Below are 24,049 nucleotides of genomic sequence, written 5' to 3' on the forward strand. Positions count from 1 at the left end.
ACCTTAAGATTTTTATGTAGAATATTTAGTTATGCGTAATGCAACAACTTTACAATATACTTTCATTATTTATTTGTCCATTTTTCATGTCATTTAGCTCTGAAAATTGGAGATTATAGTTTGGAGAACTTGAAATGCACTTTGATGACTTTTCAAGGCTAACTCTGCTACATACATTTCTTTCATGTAATTAGCAAGAGTCCATGAGCTAGTGTCGTATGGGATATACTGTCATGTTCTGTCTCAGGATATCATGTGAGAGCCTCATTGTCTGGAACAGTTGCTTTAAAGGAAGGTTAGTAGAAGCCATACTGATTGAAAATGAAAACAAATTTATTTAAATAACAAAATACTTTGTTTAAGCAAATACTTGCAGAATATTTAAATATGCTACTCAGGTATGTTAAGACCACATACAGCAGGAGTGAAAATAAAGAAAACTAGTAAGCAGAGATGCAGATTCAAAAAGGAAAGTCTTTCTCTTGGTAATAACTGAAATGTAAGATTTGCACAAGGCAGAAAACAACTTGCAAACTGGTAACAGGTTTAAAGGTAAAGTGTCTCTCCTTGTAATTGCTGAGTGCAGGAATTGCACAATGCAGGAAACAACTTGCAAACTGGTAACAGGTTTAAAGGTAAAGTCTCTCTCCTTGTAATTGCTGAGTGCAGGAAATGCACAAGGCAGGAAACAAACTTGAAGATTGGTAACAGGTTTAAAGGTAAAGGCTTTCTCCTGGTAATACCTTATAAACAGGTGCAAAGGAAATCCTTCTCCTGGCAATGGCCAAGTGCAGGAATTTCATAAAGCAGGAAACAAACTTGTAGATTGGTAACAGGTTTAAAGGTAAAGGCTTTCTCCTGGTAATACCTTGTAAACAGGTGCAAAGGAAATCTTTTCTCCAAAGAAATACAGGAAACAGGTTCTGACTTGACAAAACAGATCCAATGTGAAGACACAAATGCAGACTAAAAGCCATCCTTAAATAGGGAGGCTTTGCACAGGGTTGGTTCTGATTAATTCCAGAATTGAGAACACCTGTGTTTTGCACAGGTGTAATAACAAGTAAGGCAAATAGTTATTTATCAGATCTTTTAAGTTCCTTGCTATTACTAGAACTGGCTGTGGCTCAACACACAAGCAAACTGACTTGCAAGCAAACAGGAATAGTAACCACAGAGCCACAGGTTCAAATCCCCACATAGCCCTTCTTAGCAGAATGCCTCCCAGACCTTTTCTTTTTAATCTGGAGGCTTGGTTCCTGACATATACATTCCTACCAGGAGGGGCAAAGTTTCCCAAACCTCAAAATGCCTATAAATACACCCCTCACCACACCCACAAATCAGTTTTACAAACTTTGCCTCCTATGGAGGTGGTGAAGTAAGTTTGTGCTAGATTCTACGTTGATATGCGCATGTTGGAGCCCGGTTTTCCTCTCAGCGTGCAGTGAATGTTAGAGGGATGTGAAGAGAGTATTGCCTGTTTGAATTCAATGATCTCCTTCTACGGGGTCTATTTCATAGGTTCTCTGTTATCGGTCGTAGAGATTCATCTCTTACCTCCCTTTTCAGATCGACGATATACTCTTATATATATATATACCATAACCTCTGCTGATTTTCGTTTCAGTACTGGTTTGGCTTTCTACAAACATGTAGATGAGTGTCCTGGGGTAAGTAAGTCTTATTTTCTGTGACACTCTAAAGCTATGGTTGGGCACTTTTTTATAAAGTTCTAAATATATGTATTCAAACATTTATTTGCCTTGACTCAGGATGTTCAACATTCCTTTCTTCTGTTATGTGTGATCAGTCCACGGGTCATCATTACTTCTGGGATATAACTCCTCCCCAACAGGAAATGCAAGAGGATTCACCCAGCAGAGCTGCATATAGCTCCTCCCCTCTACGTCAGTCCCAGTCATTCTCTTGCACCCAACGACTAGATAGGATGTGTGAGAGGACTATGGTGATTATACTTAGTTTTTATGACTTCAATCAAAAGTTTGTTATTTTAAAATAGCACCGGAGCGTGTTATTACTTCTCTGGCAGAGTTTGAGGAAGAATCTGACAGAGATTTTTTACTATGATTTTAACCGGAGTCGTTAAGATCATATTGCTGTTCTCGACCATCTGAGGGAGGTAAAGGCTTCAGATCAGGGGACAGCGGGCAGATGAATCTGCATTGAGGTATGTGGCAGTTTTTATTTTCTGAATGGAATTGATGAGAAAAGCCTGCCATACCGTTAAAATGACATGTATGTATACACTTCAGTATTCTGGGGATGGTATTTCACCGGAACTACTGTGTTAAAGGTCACTAATCCTTTTAATAACTATTCTCATGTTAAACGTTTTTGCTGGAATGTAGAATCGTTTACATTGCTGAGGTACTGTGTGAATAAATATTTGGGCATTATTTTCCACTTGGCAGTTTTTGCTTTAATTGTGATAGTTTCGTTTCTCTTCACTGCTGTGTGGGAGAGGGAGGGGCCGTTTTTGGCGCTCTTTGCTACGCATCAAAAAATTCCAGTCAGCTACTTTTATATTCCTACATGATCCGGTTCATCTCTGACAGATCTCAGGGGTCTTCAAACTTCTTTGAAGGGAGGTAAATTCTCTCAGCAGAGCTGTGAGAATTCTTATAGTGACTGTGAATAAAAAACGTTGTTTTGTTTTCTTATGTACAAATTTAATTAGTGTTGTTTTTTACTAATGGGAACAAACCTTTGCTAAAAGTTGTGTGGTTTTAAAGTTTGATGCTATAACTGTTTTTTCAGTTCATTATTTCAACTGTCATTTAATCGTTAGTACCTCTTTGAGGCACAGTGCGTTTTTTTGGCTAAAAAAGATTATAACCAAGTTGTAAGTTTTTTTGCTAGTGTGTTAAACATGTCTGACTCAGAGGAAGATATCTGTGTCATTTGTTCCAATGCCAAGGTGGAGCCCAATAGAAATTTATGTACTAACTGTATTGATGCTACTTTAAATAAAAGTCAATCTGTACAATGTGAACAAATTTCACCAAACAGCGAGGGGAGAGTTATGCCGACTAACTCGCCTCACGCGACAGTACCTGCATCTCCCGCCCGGGAGGTGCGTGATATTTTGGCGCCTAGTACATCTGGGCGGCCATTACAGATAACATTACAAGATATGGCTACTGTTATGACTGAAGTTTTGTCTAAATTACCAGAACTAAGAGGCAAGCGTGATCACTCTGGGGTGAGAACAGAGTGCGCTGACAATGCTAGGGCCATGTCTGATACTGCGTCACAGCTCGCAGAGCATGAGGACGGAGAGCTTCATTCTGTGGGTGACGGTTCTGATCCAAACAGATTGGACTCAGATATTTCAAATTTTAAATTTAAATTGGAGAACCTCCGTGTACTACTAGGGGAGGTCTTAGCAGCTCTCAACGATTGTAACACCGTTGCAATACCAGAGAAACTGTGTAGGTTGGATAAATACTTTGCGGTACCGGCGAGTACTGACGTTTTTCCTATACCTAAGAGACTAACTGAAATTGTTACTAAGGAGTGGGATAGACCCGGTGTGCCGTTCTCACCCCCTCCAATATTTAGAAAGATGTTTCCAATAGACGCCACCACTCGGGACTTATGGCAAACGGTCCCCAAGGTGGAGGGAGCAGTTTCTACTTTAGCTAAGCGTACCACTATCCCGGTGGAGGATAGCTGTGCTTTCTCAGATCCAATGGATAAAAAATTAGAGGGTTACCTTAAGAAAATGTTTGTTCAACAAGGTTTTATATTACAACCCCTTGCATGTATCGCGCCGATTACGGCTGCGGCAGCATTTTGGATTGAGTCGCTTGAAGAGAACCTTAGTTCCTCTACGCTAGACGACATTACGGACAGGCTTAGAGTCCTTAAACTAGCTAATTCTTTCATTTCGGAGGCCGTAGTACATTTAACCAAACTTACGGCTAAGAACTCAGGATTCGCCATACAGGCACGCAGGGCACTGTGGCTAAAATCCTGGTCAGCTGATGTTACTTCTAAGTCCAAATTACTTAATATACCTTTCAAGGGGCAGTCCTTATTCGGGCCCGGTTTGAAAGAAATTATCGCTGACATTACGGGAGGTAAGGGCCACGCCCTACCTCAAGACAAGGCCAAAGCTAAGGCTAGACAGTCTAATTTTCGTCCCTTTCGGAATTTCAAGACAGGAGCAGCATCAACCTCCACTGCACCAAAACAGGAAGGAGCTGTTGCTCGTTACAGGCAAGGCTGGAAGCCTAACCAGTCCTGGAACAAAAGCAAGCAGGCCAGGAAACCTGCTGCTGCCCCAAAGACAGCATGAACCGAGAGCCCCCGATCCGGGACCGGATCTAGTAGGGGGCAGACTCTCTCTCTTCGCCCAGGCCTGGGCAAGAGATGTTCAGGATCCCTGGGCACTAGAGATCATATCTCAGGGATACCTTCTAGACTTCAAATTATCTCCCCCAAGAGGGAGATTTCATCTGTCAAGGTTGTCAACAAACCAGATAAAGAAAGAAGCGTTTCTACGCTGCGTACAAGATCTGTTAACAATGGGAGTGATCCATCCGGTTCCGTGGTCGGAACAAGGACAAGGGTTCTACTCAAACCTGTTTGTGGTTCCCAAAAAAGAGGGAACTTTCAGGCCAATCTTAGATTTAAAGACTCTAAACAAATTCCTAAGAGTTCCATCGTTCAAAATGGAAACTATTCGGACAATCTTACCCATGATCCAAGAGGGTCAGTACATGACCACAGTGGATTTAAAGGATGCTTACCTTCACATACCGATCCACAAAGATCATCACCGGTATCTAAGGTTTGCCTTCTTAGACAGGCACTACCAGTTTGTAGCTCTTCCATTCGGATTGGCTACGGCTCCAAGAATCTTCACAAAGGTTCTGGGTGCCCTTCTAGCGGTACTAAGACCGCGAGGGATTTCGGTAGCTCCGTACCTAGACGACATTCTAATACAAGCTTTCAAACTGCCAAGTCTCATACAGAGTTAGTTCTGGCATTTCTAAGGTCGCATGGATGGAAAGTGAACGAAAAGAAGAGTTCTCTCTTTCCTCTCACAAGAGTTCCATTCTTGGGGACTCTTATAGATTCTGTAGAAATGAAGATTTACCTGACAGAAGACAGGTTAACAAGACTTCAAAATGCATGCCGCGTCCTTCATTCCATTCAACACCCGTCAGTAGCTCAATGCATGGAGGTGATCGGCTTAATGGTAGCGGCAATGGACATAGTACCTTTTGCACGCCTACACCTCAGACCGCTGCAATTATGCATGCTAAGTCAGTGGAATGGGGATTACTCAGATTTGTCCCCTACTCTGAATCTGAATCAAGAGACCAGAAATTCTCTTCTATGGTGGCTTTATCGGCCACACCTGTCCAGGGGGATGCCATTCAGCAGGCCAGACTGGACAATTGTAACAACAGACGCCAGCCTACTAGGTTGGGGCGCTGTCTGGAATTCTCTGAAGGCTCAGGGACTATGGAATCAGGAGGAGAGTCTCCTACCAATAAACATTCTGGAATTGAGAGCAGTTCTCAATGCCCTTCTGGCTTGGCCCCAGTTAACAACTCGGGGGTTCATCAGGTTTCAGTCGGACAACATCACGACTGTAGCTTACATCAACCATCAGGGAGGGACAAGAAGCTCCCTAGCAATGATGGAAGTATCAAAGATAATTCGCTGGGCAGAGTCTCACTCTTGCCACCTGTCAGCAATCCACATCCCGGGAGTGGAGAACTGGGAGGCGGATTTCTTGAGTCGCCAGACTTTTCATCCGGGGGAGTGGGAACTTCATCCGGAGGTCTTTGCCCAAATACTTCGACGTTGGGGCAAACCAGAGATAGATCTCATGGCGTCTCGCCAGAACGCCAAACTTCCTCGCTACGGGTCCAGATCCAGGGATCCGGGAGCAGTTCTGATAGATGCTTTGACAGCACCTTGGAAATTCAGGATGGCTTATGTGTTTCCACCCTTCCCGCTGCTTCCTCGATTGATTGCCAAAATCAAACAGGAGAGAGCATCAGTAATTCTAATAGCACCTGCTTGGCCACGCAGGACTTGGTATGCAGATCTAGTGGACATGTCATCCTGTCCGCCTTGGTCTCTACCTCTAAGACAGGACCTTCTGATACAGGGTCCATTCAAACATCAAAATCTAACTTCTCTGAAGCTGACTGCTTGGAAATTGAACGCTTGATTTTATCAAAACGTGGTTTTTCTGAGTCGGTTATTGATACCCTGATTCAGGCTAGGAAGCCTGTTACCAGAAGGATTTACCATAAAATATGGCGGAAATACCTATACTGGTGCGAATCCAAAGGTTACTCCTGGAGTAAGGTTAGGATCGCTAGGATATTGTCTTTTCTACAAGAAGGTTTAGAAAAGGGTTTATCAGCTAGTTCATTAAAGGGACAGATTTCAGCTCTGTCCATCTTGTTACACAGACGTCTGTCAGAAAATCCAGACGTCCAGTCCTTTTGTCAGGCTTTAGCTAGGATCAAGCCTGTGTTTAAAGCTGTTGCTCCACCATGGAGTTTAAACTTAGTTCTTAACGTTTTACAGGGTGTTCCGTTTGAACCCCTTCATTCCATTGATATAAAAATGTTATCTTGGAAAGTTCTGTTTTTAATGGCTATTTCCTCGGCTCGAAGAGTCTCTGAGTTATCAGCCTTACATTGTGATTCCCCTTATCTGATTTTTCACTCAGACAAGGTAGTTCTGCGTACTAAACCTGGGTTCTTACCTAAGGTAGTCACTAACAGGAACATCAATCAAGAGATTGTTGTCCCATCCTTGTGTCCAAATCCTTCTTCAAAGAAGGAACGTCTTTTACACAATCTGGATGTAGTTCGTGCCCTCAAGTTCTACTTGCAGGCAACTAAAGATTTTCGCCAAACTTCTTCCTTGTTTGTCGTTTACTCTGGACAGAGGAGAGGTCAAAAAGCTTCTGCTACCTCTCTCTCTTTTTGGCTTCGTAGCATAATACGTTTAGCCTATGAGACTGCTGGACAGCAGCCTCCTGAAAGAATTACAGCTCACTCCACTAGAGCTGTGGCTTCCACTTGGGCCTTTAAGAATGAGGCCTCTGTTGAACAGATTTGCAAGGCTGCAACTTGGTCTTCGCTTCATACTTTTTCCAAATTTTACAAATTTGACACTTTTGCTTCTTCGGAGGCTATTTTTGGGAGAAAGGTTCTTCAGGCAGTGGTTCCTTCTGTATAATGAGCCTGCCTATCCCTCCCGTCATCCGTGTACTTTTGCTTTGGTATTGGTATCCCAGAAGTAATGATGACCCGTGGACTGATCACACATAACAGAAGAAAACATAATTTATGCTTACCTGATAAATTCCTTTCTTCTGTTGTGTGATCAGTCCACGGCCCGCCCTGTTTTAAGGCAGGTAAATATCTTTTAAATTATACTCCAGTCACCACTTCACCCTTGGTTACTCCTTTCTCGTTGATTCTTGGTCGAATGACTGGGACTGACGTAGAGGGGAGGAGCTATATGCAGCTCTGCTGGGTGAATCCTCTTGCATTTCCTGTTGGGGAGGAGTTATATCCCAGAAGTAATGATGACCCGTGGACTGATCACACAACAGAAGAAAGGAATTTATCAGGTAAGCATAAATTATGTTTTTTTCAGACAGTCAGTTTCATATTTGGGATAATGCATTTGAATCAATCATTTTTTCTTACCTTAAAATTTGACTTTTTCCCTGTGGGCTGTTAGGCTCGCGGGGGCTGAAAATGCTTCATTTTATTGCGTCATTCTTGGCGCGGACTTTTTTGGCGCAAAAAATCTTTTCCGTTTCCGGTGTCATACGTGTCGCCGGAAGTTGCGTCATTTTTTTGACTTTCTTTTGCGCCAAAAATGTCAGCGTTCCGGATGTGGCGTCATTTTTGGCGCCAAAAGCATTTAGGCGCCAAATAATGTGTGCGTCTTATTTGGCGCTAAAAAAATTTGGCGTCACTTTTGTCTCCACATTATTTAAGTCTCATTTTTCATTGCTTCTGGTTGCTAGAAGCTTGTTCTTTGGCATTTTTTCCCATTCCTGAAACTGTCATTTAAGGAATTTGATCAATTTTGCTTTATATGTTGTTTTTTCTCTCTTACATATTGCAAGATGTCTCACGTTGCATCTGAGTCAGAAGAAACTTCAGGAAAATCGCTGCCTGGTGCTGGAACTACCAAAGCTAAGTGTATCTGCTGTAAACTTTTGGTAGTTGTTCCTCCAGCTGTTGTTTGTATTAAATGTCATGACAAACTTGTTAATGCAGAAAATATTTCCTTTAGTAAAGTACCATTACCTGTTGCAGTTCCCTCAACATCTAATGTTCAGAGTGTTCCTGATAACATAAGAGATTTTGTTTCTGAATCCATTAAGAAGGCTATGTCTGTTATTCCTCCTTCTAGTAAATATAAAAAATCTTTTAAAACTTCTCTTTATCCAGATGAATTTTTAAATGAACATCATCATTCTGATTCTAATGATTCTTCTGGTTCAGAGGACTCTGTCTCAGAGGTTGATGCTGATAAATCTTCATATTTATTTAAAATGGAATTTATTCGTTATTTACTTAAAGAAGTCCTAATTGCTTTAGAAATTGAGGATTCTGGTCCTCTTGATACTAAATCTAAACGTTTAGACAAGGTCTTTAAATCTCCTGTAGTTATTCCAGAAGTTTTTCCTGTTCCAGGTGCTATTTCTGAAGTAATTTCCAGAGAATGGAATAATTTGGGTAATTCATTTACTCCTTCTAAACGTTTTAAGCAATTATATCCTGTGCCGTCCGACAGATTAGAGTTTTGGGACAAAATCCCTAAAGTTGATGGGGCTATTTCTACCCTTGCTAAACGTACTACTATTCCTACGGCAGATGGTACTTCCTTTAAGGATCCTCTAGATAGGAAAATTGAATCCTTTCTAAGAAAAGCTTATTTGTGTTCAGGTAATCTTCTTAGACCTGCTATATCTTTGGCGGATGTTGCTGCAGCTTCAACTTTTTGGTTGGAAACTTTAGCGCAACAAGTAACAGATCATGATTCTCATAACATTATTATTCTGCTTCAACATGCTAATAATATTATCTGTGATGCCATTTTTGATATTATCAGAGTTGATGTCAGGTTTATGTCTCTAGCTATTTTAGCTAGAAGAGCTTTATGGCTTAAAACTTGGAATGCTGATATGTCTTCTAAATCGACTCTACTTTCCCTTTCTTTCCAGGGTAATAAATTATTTGGTTCTCAGTTGGATTCTATTATCTCAACTGTTACTGGTGGGAAAGGAACTTTTTTACCGCAGGATAAAAAATCTAAGGGTAAAAACAGGGCTAATAATCGTTTTCGTTCCTTTCGTTTCAACAAAGAACAAAAGCCTGATCCTTCATCCTCAGGAGCAGTTTCAGTTTGGAAACCATCTCCAGTCTGGAATAAATCCAAGCCTTCTAGAAAAGCAAAGCCAGCTTCTAAGTCCACATGAAGGTGCGGCCCTCATTCCAGCTCAGCTGGTAGGGGGCAGATTACGTTTTTTCAAAGAAATTTGGATCAATTCTGTTCACAATCTTTGGATTCAGAACATTGTTTCAGAAGGGTACAGAATTGGTTTCAAGATAAGACCTCCTGCAAAGAGATTTTTTCTTTCCCGTGTCCCAGTAAACCCAGCGAAAGCTCAAGCATTTCTGAAATGTGTTTCAGATCTAGAATTGGCTGGAGTAATTATGCCAGTTCCAGTTCTGGAACGGGGGCTGGGGTTTTATTCGAATCTCTTCATTGTACCAAAGAAGGAGAATTCCTTCAGACCAGTTCTGGATCTAAAAATATTGAATCGTTATGTAAGGATACCAACATTCAAAATGGTAACTATAAGGACTATCCTGCCTTTTGTTCAGCAAGGGCATTATATGTCTACAATAGATTTACAGGATGCATATCTGCATATTCAGATTCATCCAGCTCACTATCAGTTTCTGAGATTCTCTTTCCTGGACAAGCATTACCAGTTTGTGGCTCTGCCGTTTGGCCTAGCAACAGCTCCAAGAATTTTTACAAAGGTTCTCGGTGCCCTTCTGTCTGTAATCAGAGAACAGGGTATTGTGGTTTTTCCTTATTTGGACGATATCTTGGTACTTGCTCAGTCTTCACTTTTAGCAGAATCTCATACGAATCGACTTGTGCTGTTTCTTCAAGATCATGGTTGGAGGATCAATTCACTAAAAAGTTAATTGATTCCTCAGACAAGGGTAACCTTTTTGGGTTTCCAGATAGATTCAGTGTCCATGACTCTGTCTTTGACAGACAAGAGACGTCTAAAATTGATTTCAGCTTGTCGAAACCTTCAGTCACAATCATTCCCTTCGGTAGCCTTTTGCATGGAAATTTTAGGTCTTATGACTGCTGCATCGGACGCGATCCCCTTTGCTCGTTTTCACATGCGACCTCTTCAGCTCTGTATGCTGAACCAATGGTGCAGGGATTACACAAAGATATCTCAATTAATATCTTTAAAACCGATTGTACGACACTCTCTAACGTGGTGGACAGATCACCATCGTTTAGTTCAGGGGGCTTCTTTTGTTCTTCCAACCTGGACTGTAATTTCAACAGATGCAAGTCTTACAGGTTGGGGAGCTGTGTGGGGGTCTCTGACGGCACAAGGGGTTTGGGAATCTCAGGAGGTGAGATTACCGATCAATATTTTGGAACTCCGTGCAATTTTCAGAGCTCTTCAGTCTTGGCCTCTTCTGAAGAGAGAATCGTTCATTTGTTTTCAGACAGACAATGTCACAACTGTGGCATACATCAATCATCAGGGGGGGACTCACAGTCCTCTGGCTATGAAAGAAGTATCTCGAATTCTGGTTTGGGCGGAATCCAGCTCCTGTCTAATCTCTGCGGTTCATATCCCAGGTATAGACAATTGGGAAGCGGATTATCTCAGTCGCCAAACGTTGCATCCGGGCGAATGGTCTCTTCACCCAGAGGTATTTCTTCAGATTGTTCAAATGTGGGAACTTCCAGAAATAGATCTGATGGCTTCTCATCTAAACAAGAAACTTCCCAGGTATCTGTCCAGATCCCGGGATCCTCAGGCGGAGGCAGTGGATGCATTATCACTTCCTTGGAAGTATCATCCTGCCTATATCTTTCCGCCTCTAGTTCTTCTTCCAAGAGTAATCTCCAAGATTCTGAAGGAATGCTCGTTTGTCCTGCTGGTAGCTCCAGCATGGCCTCACAGGTTTTGGTATGCGGATCTTGTCCGGATGGCCTCTTGCCAACCGTGGACTCTTCCGTTAAGACCAGACCTTCTGTCGCAAGGTCCTTTTTTCCATCAGGATCTCAAATCCTTAAATTTAAAGGTATGGAGATTGAACGCTTGATTCTTGGTCAAAGAGGTTTCTCTGACTCTGTGATTAATACTATGTTACAGGCTCGTAAATCTGTATCTAGAGAGATATATTATAGAGTCTGGAAGACTTATATTTCTTGGTGTCTTTCTCATCATTTTTCCTGGCATTCTTTTAGAATTCCGAGAATTTTACAGTTTCTTCAGGATGGTTTAGATAAAGGTTTGTCCGCAAGTTCCTTGAAAGACAAATCTCTGCTCTTTCTGTTCTTTTTCACAGAAAGATTGCTAATCTTCCTGATATTCATTGTTTTGTACAAGCTTTGGTTCGTATAAAACCTGTCATAAAGTCAATTTCTCTTCCTTGGAGTTTGAATTTGGTTCTGGGGGCTCTTCAAGCTCTTCCTTTTGAACCCATGCATTCATTGGACATTAAATTACTTTCTTGGAAAGTTTTGTTCCTTTTGGCGATCTCTTCTGCCAGAAGAGTCTCTGAATTATCTGCTCTTTCTTGTGAGTCTCCTTTTCTGATTTTTCATCAGGATAAGGTGGTGTTGCGAACTTCTTTTGAATTTTTACCTAAGGTTGTGAATTCCAACAACATTAGTAGAGAAATTGTGGTTCCTTCATTATGTCCTAATCCTAAGACTTCTAAGGAGAAATTGTTGCATTCTTTGGATGTTGTTAGAGCTTTGAAATATTATGTTGAAGCTACTAAGTCTTTCCGAAAGACTTCTAGTCTATTTTTTATCTTTTCCGGTTCTAGAAAAGGCCAGAAAGCTTCTGCCATTTCTTTGGCATCTTGGTTGAAATCTTTAATTCATCTTGCCTATGTTGAGTCGGGTAAAACTCCGCCTCAAAGGATTACAGCTCATTCTACTAGGTCAGTTTCTACTTCCTGGGCGTTTAGGAATGAAGCTTCGGTTGATCAGATTTGCAAAGCAGCAACTTGGTCCTCTTTGCATACTTTTACTAAATTCTACCATTTTGATGTGTTTTCTTCTTCTGAAGCAATTTTTGGTAGAAAAGTACTTCAGGCAGCGGTTTCAGTTTGAATCTTCTGCTTATGTTTTCATTAAACTTTATTTTGGGTGTGGATTATTTTCAGCAGGAATTGGCTGTCTTTATTTTATCCCTCCCTCTCTAGTGACTCTTGCGTGGAAAGATCCACATCTTGGGTAGTCATTATCCCATACGTCACTAGCTCATGGACTCTTGCTAATTACATGAAAGAAAACATAATTTATGTAAGAACTTACCTGATAAATTCATTTCTTTCATATTAGCAAGAGTCCATGAGGCCCACCCTTTTTGTGGTGGTTATGATTTTTTTGTATAAAGCACAATTATTCCAATTCCTTATTTTATATGCTTTCGCACTTTTTTTCTTATCACCCCACTTATTGGCTATTCGTTAAACTGATTTGTGGGTGTGGTGAGGGGTGTATTTATAGGCATTTTGAGGTTTGGGAAACTTTGCCCCTCCTGGTAGGAATGTATATCCCATACGTCACTAGCTCATGGACTCTTGCTAATATGAAAGAAATGAATTTATCAGGTAAGTTCTTACATAAATTATGTTTTTCCAAATTGACCTTAACTGATAACCTTAAAACAATGCTTTTTATGCTAACATTATGTTGTGGTCTGTGAACTAAAACCCAGATTGGCTCCTCCAAATACGGCAAATTGTTGATAGAGTTTGTCATGAAACCCAAAAATTTTCTTTATGACTCAAATAGGACAAACACTTTTAAACAGCGTTTCAATTTACTTCTATTATCTAATTTGTTCTTGTGGTATCCTTTGTTGAAAAGCATACCTCGGTAGGCTCAGGAGCTGGGAGCTAGCTGCTAATTGGTGGCTGCACATATATGACTGTTGTCATTGGCTTATCAATGCGTTCAACTAGGTCCCATTAGTGCATTGCTGGTCCTTTACTAAAGGATGCCAAGAAATTGAAGCAAAATTAAGTAAAGTAAATTGGAAAGTTGTTTAAAGGGATATGATTCCGATAGAACATACAATTTTAAACATTATAAGCCAGAATACAAGAAGAGCGCTAATTTATCACTTGCCATGCAAACAGGCAAATTCACCTGTTTACAGGCACGCAATAAATAGCCAGCCATTAAAACTCACTTGTTATACCAGCACACATTTGCGTGCGCTTGTATTACTAAGTTGATCGCAGATACCACTTTTGCGGAAGCAATATTTTGCACTTATCTTCTAATCTAGTCCTATATGCTCTAGCTGAATCATTACATTTTTAATTTTTTTAAAAACAATTGTAATAAATAGGATGTTAATTTGTTTTAAAAACGTTTTGACGTAGCTGATTTATTATTCTATAGCAACAAAACACAAATATCCAGTAATTACATTGTGTTTACTGTCCCTTTGAAGGGCCACAAAACCCATAAAAAAGTGACTTCCAATAGCCAGATCAATAAAAATATGAACTTTTTGTAATTATCATTGCGCTTCTTATTTTTACCCTTTTTGAGAAATCTTCATCTGAAATTTTATTGAATTCCGAACCCACCGCCGGCAATAATTTCTAATCCTCCAATCGAGACCGATAACCCCAGTTATCAACATGGCGGATTTTTGCCGCTATGCGCATGCACGATTTCTATGCACATGCGCTTGCGTTATTCCCATACCATTGTATGGCTAAATGTGGAGTCAGTGAACGGATATGCGCATGCGCGGGTAGACAAAAACATATGTGCATGTGCATGGTGACATCGCAAGTTAATTAGATGCAATTATTGTAGTTACTATTGGTACGCTGTTTGTATCGTGTGCCTCCCATATTTGAGGGTTGGCTGTTATGACGTAATTGCCGAAAATAAAAATTTCTTTTTCCCATGTTTAGAAACTTTCGCCTAGATTACGAGTTTTGCGTTAGAGGCTGTGCGGTGCTAACGAGCAGTTTATGCTCACCACTCACTTGCAGACAGCGCTGGTATTACGGGTTTTTACAAACCCGGCGTGAGTGTAGAGCAAAATTTAGCTCCACATCTCACCTCAATACCAGCACTGCTTACGTTAGAGGTGAGCTGGTAAAACGTGCTCGTGCACGATTTCCCCATAGGAGTCAATGGGGGAGAGCCGGCTGAAAAAAAACCTAACACCTGCAAAAAAGCAGCGTAAAGCTCCTAACGCAGCCCCATTGATTCCTATGGGGAAATAAAATTTATGTCTACACCTAACACCCTAACATGAACCCCGAGTCTAAACACCCCTAATCTTACATTTATTAACCCCTAATCTGCCGCCCCCAACACCGCCGACACCTGCATTATATTTATTAACCCCTAATCTGCCGCTCTGGACACCGCCACCACCTACATTATACTTATGAACCCCTAATCTGCCGCCCCCAACATTGCCGACACCTACATTTTATTTATTAACCCCTAATCTGCCACCCCCTATTTCGCCGCAACCTACCTACATTTATAAACCCCTAATCTGCCGTCCCCAACGTCGCCACCACTATAATAAAGTTATTAACCCCTAAACCTAAGCCTAACACCCCCTAACTTAAATATAATTTAAATAAATCTAAATAAAATTACTATAATTAACTAAATTATTCCTATTTAAAACTAAATACTTACCTATAAAGTAAAACCTAAGCTAGCTACAATATAACTAATAGTTACATTGTATCTAGCTTAGGGTTTATTTTTATTTTACAGGCAACTTTGTATTTATTTTAACTAGGTAGAATAGTTATTAAATAGTTATTAACTATTTAATAACTACCTAGTTAAAATAAATACAAATTTACCTGTAAAATAAAACCTAACGTAAGTTACAATTACACCTAACACTACACTATAATTAAATTAATTCCCTAAATTAAATACAATTAATTACAATTAAATAAAATTATCTAAAGTACGAAAAAAAACACTAAATTAAAGAAAATAATAAACAAATTACAAGATTTTTAAACTAATTACACCTACTCTAATCCCCCTAACAAAATAAAAAAAAAACCCCAAAATAAAAAAAAAGCCCTACCCTACACTAAATTACAAATAGCCCTTAAAAGGGCCTTTTGCGGGGCATTGCCCCAAAGTAATCAGCTCTTTTACCTGTAAACAAAAAAAAGTATGAATACCCCCCAACATTAAAACCCACCACCCACACAACCAACCCTACTCTAAAACCCACCCAATCCCCCCTTAAAAAAAACTAAGACTAACCCCTTGAAGATCACCTTACCGGGAGACGTCTTCACCCAACCGGGCAGAAGTGGTCCTCCAGACGGGCAGAAGTCTTCATCCAGACGGCCCCGCAAAAGGCCCTTTTAAGGGCTATTTGTAATTTAGTGTAGGGTAGGGTTTTTTTTTTTTTATTTTGGGGGGCTTTTTGTATTTTGTTAGGGGGATTAGAGTAGGTGTAATTAGTTTAAAAATCTTGTAATTTGTTTATTATTTTCTGTAATTTAGTGGGGGGGGTTTCGGTACTTAGATAATTTTATTTAATTGTGATTAATTGTTTTTAATTTAGGTAATTAATTTAATTGTAACTTAGGTTATGTTTTATTTTACAGGTAAATTTGTATTTATTTTAGCTAGGTAGTTATTAAATAGTTAATAACTATTTAGTAACTATTGTACCTAGTTAAAATAAATACAAAGTTGCCTGTAAAATAAAAATAAAGCTATTAGTTATATTGTAGCTATCTTAGGGTTTATTTTATAGGTAAGTATTTAGTTTTAAATAGGAATTATTTAGCTAATGATAATTTTATTTAGATTTATTGTAATTATATTTAAGTTAGGGGGGTTAGGGTTCGACTTAGGTTTTGGGGGTTAATACATTTAATATAGTGGCGGTGACGTTGGGGGCGGCAGATTAGGGGTTAATAAATGTAGGTAGGTGGCGGCAATGTTAGGAACGGCAGATTAGGGCTTAATAATATTTAACTAGTGTTTGCGATGCGGGAGTGCAGCGGTTTAGGGGTTAATATGTTTTTTATAGTGGCGGTGATGTCCGGTTTGGCAGATTAGGAGTTAAAATATTTATTTTAGTGTTTGCAATGTGGGGGGGCCTCGGTTTAGGGGTTAATAGGTATTTAATGGGTGTTAGTGTACTTTTTAGCACTTTAGTTAAAGGGACACTGAACCCAAATTTTTTCTTTCGTAATTCAGATAGAACATGCAATTTTAAGCAACTTTCTAATTTACTCCTATTATCAATGTTTCTTCATTCTCTTCCTATCTTTATTTGAAAAAAAGGCATCTAAGTTTTTTTCTTGGTTCAGACCTCTGGACAGCAGTTTTAGATTGGTGGATGAATTTATTCACCAATCAGCAAGGACAATCTAGGTTGTTCACCAAAAATGGTCCGGCATCTAAACTTACATTCTTGCATTTCAAATAAAGATATCGAGAGAATAAAGAAAATTTGATAATAGGAGTAAATTAGAAAGTTGCTTAAAATTTCATGCTCTATCTGAATCACGAAAGAAAAATTTTGGGTTCAGTGCTACGGCGTTGTAGTGTATAACTCTTAACTACTGACTTTTAAATGCGGTACCAGTCTTGACAGGAGACTGCGGTACCAGTCTTGACCGCTCACTTTTGGTCAGACTCGTATTACCGGCGCTATGCAAGTCCCATTGAAAATATAGGATACACAATTGACGTAAGTGGATTTGCGGTATTTCCGAGTCTGGCCAAAAAAGTGAGCGGTACACCTGTACCTGCAAGACTCGTAATACCAGCGGGCGTTAAAAAGCAGCGTTAGGACCTCTTAATGCTGCTTTTTAACCCTAACGCACAACTCGTAATCTAGGCCTTTGTTTCAGAGAACAAATAGGTATGTGAGTATATGTAAACATGTTACATTTGATCTTGATGGTCATTTGGATGAAAAAAATACTAAAGTTTTGGAATCCTTTAAGTTACATTTTTCTTTAATGATTCTGATAGAGCATGTGATTTTAAACAACGTTCCAATTTTCTTCTATTATCAAATTTGTAGGTGTGCATTAACAGCTAGCTTCCAGTAATGCATTGCTTTTCCTGCGCTTACCTAGATATGTTTTCTTTCTAATGACACGGTGAGTCCACGGATTATCATCAATTACTGTTGGAAATATCACTCCTGGCCAGCAGGAGGAGGCAAAGAGCACCACAGCAAAGCTGTTAAATATCACTCCCCTACCCACAATCCCCCAGTCATTCTCTTTGCCTGTAGTGCAAGGCGGAGGTGAAGTTTAGGTGTCTGATGAGAAGTTTTCTTCAATCAAGATTTTTTTTAGCAGAGTAAGCTTACTCTGTTCTTTTCTGGGGTCTAGCCTAGTCCACATTAGTCTCTTCAGTAGGGCAGTGGTGGCTTTTGAGCACTTGAGAACTTGTGAGGTACAATCCTCACTGTGTTTTCTCAAGAATCTGCTGCCCTAACTAGAAAACCTGAGTAGGTTTACTCAGTTTTTCTCTCTTCACAGGTCCATGCAAGGTTCTGCACCCTCTCAAACCAGGTGGAACTGTCCTGCTGCCGGACAGCACTTTCAGGTAAGTGCCATTTTAATTTTCTTTTGCAAGGAGATTGCTGGCACTTGTTACAGCTAAAAGCTGTCTTATTTAATATTGGACTTTATTAAACCTTCATGTTTGGGGTTTCTTTTAGGCAGTTTGGGCTTTGAGACTGTGAGGTGATTTATGGTGGCTCAGTGTGTTATAGTAGTTTTTATACTTTAACTTTTGGTCATGGAGATTACGGTTGTAAGCCGTTTTTTTCGGCAGTTAGGGCTCTGTAACTGTTTTGTATTTGAAGATGAGCTGCAGGACAGGTAGGCACCTCAGAAAAGCTACTGAGGTGTATAGTTAGCCTGGGGTCTATTTGGTTTGTTGCTCTAATGCACATTTCTATTTAAAGACACAGTACACATTTATTTTTTATTTTCAAATAAAGAATTTTTACATTTTATCCTCATTTATTACATAAGATGGATCAAGAGGCTTTTCAAACCATTATCCCAGGCGAAGTTGCTGCTTGTCAGTTATGTTTTGATGCCCAGGTGGAACCCCCAGTTCCTTTTTGTTCCTCATGCATTGCGAGAATTTTAAGTTATAGAGATAAAATATTTGACCATGAGCCACCATTATCGTAGGCAAATGCTGTTCAGGTGTCTCCTGTTGCAGATATGCCGCAGCTTTCTCCTCAAGCGTCCCAACTTTTTCAGTCTCCACATACTACAGTGCCCTGTGCTTCCTCTTGCAATCCTGTAGAATTTTCTCTACAAGACATTGCTTCCCAGGTATCCCTTGCGGTATCTGAGGCCTTGTCAGCTTTCCCCATGTTGCATCTCCATCTCCTATTTTTTAAGAAGATGTTTCCTGTAATGGATTCTATTAAGGAGTCGTGGCAGACGTTTCCTAAGGTATAAGGAGCGATCTCCACTTTGGCCAAAAGGACTACTATTCCCATAGAGGACAGTTGTTCTTTTAAAGATTTTTGGCTTTACTAAAAAAGATGTATGTCCACCAGGGTCTACAATGGCAACCTGCGGTGTGTATCGCCACTGTTGCCAGCGCTGCAGCTTACTGGTTTGATGCGTTGTCTTAATCTCTTCAGACAGATACCCCTCTTGATGAGATCCACGACAGGTTTTAAGGCTCTCAAGTTAGCCAATTCCTTCATTACAGATGCTTCCTTACAGGTTATTAAACTGGGAGCCAAAATTTCTGGTTTTGTGGTCTTAGCCCGCAGGGCCTTGTTTTCAAAGTCCTGGTCTGCGGATGTTTCATCTAAATCTAAGCTCATGGCTATTCCTTACAAGGGTAAGGCCTTGTTTGGACCTGGTTTGGCTGAAATTATCTCAGATACTACTGGATGGAAGGGTTCTTTTTTTCCTCAAGATAAAAAGAATAAGCAGAAGGGATGTCAGAGTAATTTTCATTCCTTTCGTAACTTTAAAGGCAAGTCTTCCTCCCCTTCCTCCAAGCAAGATCAAGCCAAGCCTTCCTGGAAGCCCAACCAGTCCTGGAATAAGGGAAAGCAATCTAAAAAGCCTTCAGCTGATTCCAAGTCAGCATTAAGGGTTGGCCCCTGATCCGGGAGCGGATCTTGTAGGGGGCAGACTCTCTCTTTTTCACCAGGCTTGGATAAGAAATGTACCGGATCCCTGGGCGGTGGACATTGTCTCCCAGGGATACAAAATAGACTTCAAATCTTTTCCTCCCAGAGGCAGGTTTCTCCTCTCCAGATTATCTGTAGATCAGATAAAAAGAGAGGTGTTCTTACATTGTGTCAAGGACCTTGCCGCCCTGGGGGGTAATAGTTCCAGTTCCCTTTCAGGAAAGGGGTCTGGGAGAGTTTTTTTAAAAAAAAATTTAAAATAATTTTTTATTGAGGTTTTGCAATAAATAGTAACATAAAATGGTAGCCTTGTAACGATAAAGATAGGTGTATCATTGTACAATAAACATTGTCATATATAAAACAAAAAATAAAAAGAATCATAGATGAAAAAGAGACATAACAATGTATAACAACAACTAGGCTTCTGAAACCTCCATTTTCTGAATACAATAGCTTAAGTGGTTGGTTAGCTGGATGGCCTCTAATGGGCCTTTTAAGCACAAGGAATTAAAAAGACATATGGTAACCAAATTGGCAGCCACATATGGGCTTTGGGATAACCAATAACAATCAGCGGGTAAGCACCGCTTTAAAAATAGTTTATTGGACTAGAGTATATAGTAAGGGGATAGGGAAAGTGGGGGTAGAGTACAGGGTGGGGGGGCAGCTGGTAGGGCGTAGTGGTACATAAAGTAAAATAGGGTCAAATTGTATATACAATGGAATAAGTTCTAGGAGAAATGGCTTTCTATTTACATGATAGGGAGGGGAGAAACATAGCCCAAACCAAGAGTCAAAGACAGTACTTACTTGTCCTCCAAAAATTGTAAGTATAAAAAGCTGGGCATCTAGTAGTGTTGCTACAACAATTTAATAGTAGAAATATGCTGAGATTGACTCCTTATAACATGTCAAAACTACATTATTGCCCTATCGGAGGTAACTAGGGGAGGGCAAAGTAAGGTAACTGTTTAGTCTAATGTATATATTCTATTGTCCCCCTTCAGGGAATTGCCCACTACAGCAAGAGAAGCATCAAAGAATAGTGATACATATGCTATGTAGTTGTCACCAATTTACTAAAACTAGCGTCCGACTCTTAAATCTTCATTAGTGAATGTATTGTTAGACTAGGCAATGGATTAAACTGGGGAAGGGACAAGAGATGCGGCAACTAATATATAAGAAATAATCTGCAACCGTGTAAATATCTTAAGGGAAGATAGCTCTCAGCTATAATAACCTACGATATATATGCAGGGAGTGGATAAAGAGTTATAGTCTAGGTCCTCCAGAGCTTGGGTTAAAAGTAATAACAAAACTGCACAAGCATTTCAGGTTGTAGATTTGTCATTAATGTGTGAGCAACAGGAGTATTATTGTGGTATATCCCTTTTAAAGTTGAAAATGGAGTTAAAATTTGCATCAACTAATCTCCCGTCTGGCGTCTGAGATAGTCCTGCCCACCTAGAATGAGATATAGTGTAGCAGGTACCTCTATATCCCCAGTAGAATTGGTATCTGAGGAAATGTATATCTATAGGAACAGAGAGACATATTCTTAATACTGACTATAAACTAAGTATATGACCTGCACGAGTTATGATAACTCTTTTATGTAAACTCTAAGCCAGAAGACTAGTTATGCGGCTAGCTTCATAGGTATTGTTATTTCCCTTGCTACATTTATGTACATCTTCCAGTAAGTTACACCTACTCAGGAACTAAGATAAGTAGAGTGATATATATATAGATAGATAGATAGATAGATAGATAGATAGATAGATAGATAGATAGATAGGCAGGGACCCCCACTAATTATCAACCTAAACAGTTACCTTTGACAAACAGATATTTGTAAGGTAAAACATAACAGGTCACATTTATAAATTGAAGAAGGGCATAATGTCTATAACACTGTGACTGCCTATAAAAAGTCCTGAGGGATACAACCACCGTCTGAGCAGGGTGAGTGTTTTCCGAAAAATCATTCAGATATCAAGAGGTTAAGTCAGAGAGTCAATATTGTCTTATATGGATCTGTAATAAACTTTGATACTGATCTTATTAAAATGAGATCACCCAATTCCACTTTGGATGGTACTGATCTTGACAGTATTATAATGTGGGCCTAGGATGGGAGATCGGATAAAAGGGGGCTGTCGAAGAAGCTCTCTTACGTAAATCTGAGATGCTTTGTGTGAAGATAGCCGGCAAGTGTAAAAAAATCAGGAACTCTTCTCGTCTTGTTGGCGAGGGCCCCGTAATAGAATTTAGGTCTCCGGTCATCACCGGGTCACTGGATGGACTCACGAGGCTTGTCGGGTATTCAGCAGTATCTACCCATGTGAGTGATTGCTTCCTCAATGTGTTGTGGATGGATGTATCATCCGAACCTCCACTTCTTAGATGCAGAGTATTAGCCTCCGGTAGATCCACGTCTGGCTGCTCCCGTGAAGCTAGGGCAAACAATGCAGATTCAACTGTGCTGGGAGGAGGTTGGGAGTTGCTAAGTTGCCTGTCATGTTCTGGCACAGTCGCCATTTGCAAATCTATAGACGGCATTATGTGAGGATGAGCTTTCTTTGCGTACAATAGTTGTGTATAATTACTGTCCATTTTCAGGGTTAAAGCGTTCAAGAGTGCTTGGATTTCGTTGTGCAAAGTTTCATCCATGCTAACTAGTGGTTGTGCCCCCTGTTGTTAGTACTATAGTGGTTCTGCTTCACCCGGCAGACTGGGGGGGAATATGCTGATGGTAGAAGGCCTCCACCGTATCTGTCCAGACATCCAGTAAAACAGTTACGTAGTTGAAATCTTCCCAAAACCAATATCGATCGGTTCAGCTTTGCTTCATATATCCAATTCCACAGGAAAAAAAATATTTTCTGGTTGGAGAGTGAATATTTAGTATGCTGATTGTATAGGGCCTAGAGCTTCTGACTTTTGCATCTGGACATGGCGGCCACAGCTCCCAGAATTTTTTCAAAGGTTCAGGGGGCTCTTTTAGCTGTGCTTCGATCACGGGGCATTGCAGTGGCACCTTATCTAGACGACATTATGGTTTAGGCGCCATCTTTTCAACTAGCAGAATCTCATACGGAGATCTTGTTGTCTTTTCTTCGATCCCATGGATGGAAGGTGAATCAGGAAAAAGTTCTCTGGTTCCAGCTACAAGGGTCGTATTTTTGGGGACCATAATAGACTTCCTGTTAATGAAGATTTTTCTGACTCTAGTCTTGCCCTTCAGTCCTTTCCATGACCGTCAGTGGCTCAATTTATGGGGATAATCGGTCTGATGGTGTCTTCCATGGACATCATTTTGGTTCCATCTCAGACCTCTGCATTTATGCATGCTTAGACAATGGAACGGGGACTATACGGACCTGTCTCCACATGTAGATCTAGATCAGGCGTCAGTAGACTCTCTTCCGTGGTGGCTTTCTCAGGATCATCTCTCCCAGGGTACTTGCTTCCGTAGACCCTCTTCCGTGATTGTGACCACAGATGCCTGCCTTCTAGGTTGGGGAGCAGTATGGGGCTCGTTGAAGGCTCAGGGCTTATGGACCCAGGAGTAGTCAGTCCTGCCCATAAACATCTTGGAGCTGAGAACAATCTTCAATGCTCTTCTGGCCTGGCCTCAGTTAGCCTTAGCCCGGTTTATCAGATTCTGGTCGGACAACATAACCTCGGTGGCCTACATCAATCACCAGGGGGGAACTCGGAGTTCCTTCGCCATGACAGAGGTGGGTCCAAATTATTCAGTGGGCGGAGACCCACAACTGCTGTCTTTTTGCGATCCACATCCCAGGAGTGGACATTTGGGAAAGGGATTTTCTGAGAATACAGACTTTTCATCCGGGGAGTGGGAACTTCATTTGGATGTGTTTTCCAGCTTGACCCTCAAGTGGGTGCAGCCGGAGTTGGATCTCATGGCTTCTCGTCAGAATGCCAAACTTCCAAGATACGACTTGAGGTCAAGAGATCCGCAGGCATTTCTGATTGATGCTCTGGCAGTTCCTTGGAACTTCAGTCTAGCATACCCGTTTCCTCCGTTCGCTCTCCTTCCAAGAGTCTTTGCTTGAATCAAGCAAGAGAGGGCATCTGTAATTTTCATAGCCCCGGCGTGGCCTCACAGGATTTGGAATGTAGACCTAGTGGAAATGTCACCTTTCCACCTTGGAGACTGCTTCTGAGGAAGGGCCTTCTACTTCAGGGTCCCTTCCTTTATACAAATCTCGTTTCTCTGAAGCTGACTGCTTGGAGATTGAACGCTTAGTTTTATCTAAGCGTGGATTTTCAGAGTCGGTCATTGAGACCTTGATTCAGGCTCGTAAGCCTGTGACTCGCAGGATTTACCAAGAGATCTGGCGTAAATACTTGTATTGGTGTGAATCCAAAGGATACTCTTGGAGTAGAGTAAGGATTCCTAGGATTTCGTCCTTTTCTTTAAAGGGTTAGATTTCGGCATTGTCTATTTTGTTACATAAACGCTTGGCGGATGTGCCAGACGTGCAATTGTTTTGTCATGCCTTGGTTAAAATTCGGCCTGTGTTTAAACCCATT

The 24,049-nt window shown here is 40.6% G+C and overlaps 1 protein-coding gene across 1 annotated transcript in view; it reads left to right on the plus strand.

The window, feature by feature from the left end:
• Positions 1-24,049, plus strand: part of INO80 (INO80 complex ATPase subunit) — a 396,744-nt gene that overhangs the window by 355,578 nt on the left and 17,117 nt on the right.

The sequence above is a fragment of the Bombina bombina genome, chromosome 1 (genome assembly GCF_027579735.1).
Source record: "Bombina bombina isolate aBomBom1 chromosome 1, aBomBom1.pri, whole genome shotgun sequence".
Classification (NCBI taxonomy): Eukaryota; Metazoa; Chordata; class Amphibia; order Anura; family Bombinatoridae; genus Bombina; species Bombina bombina.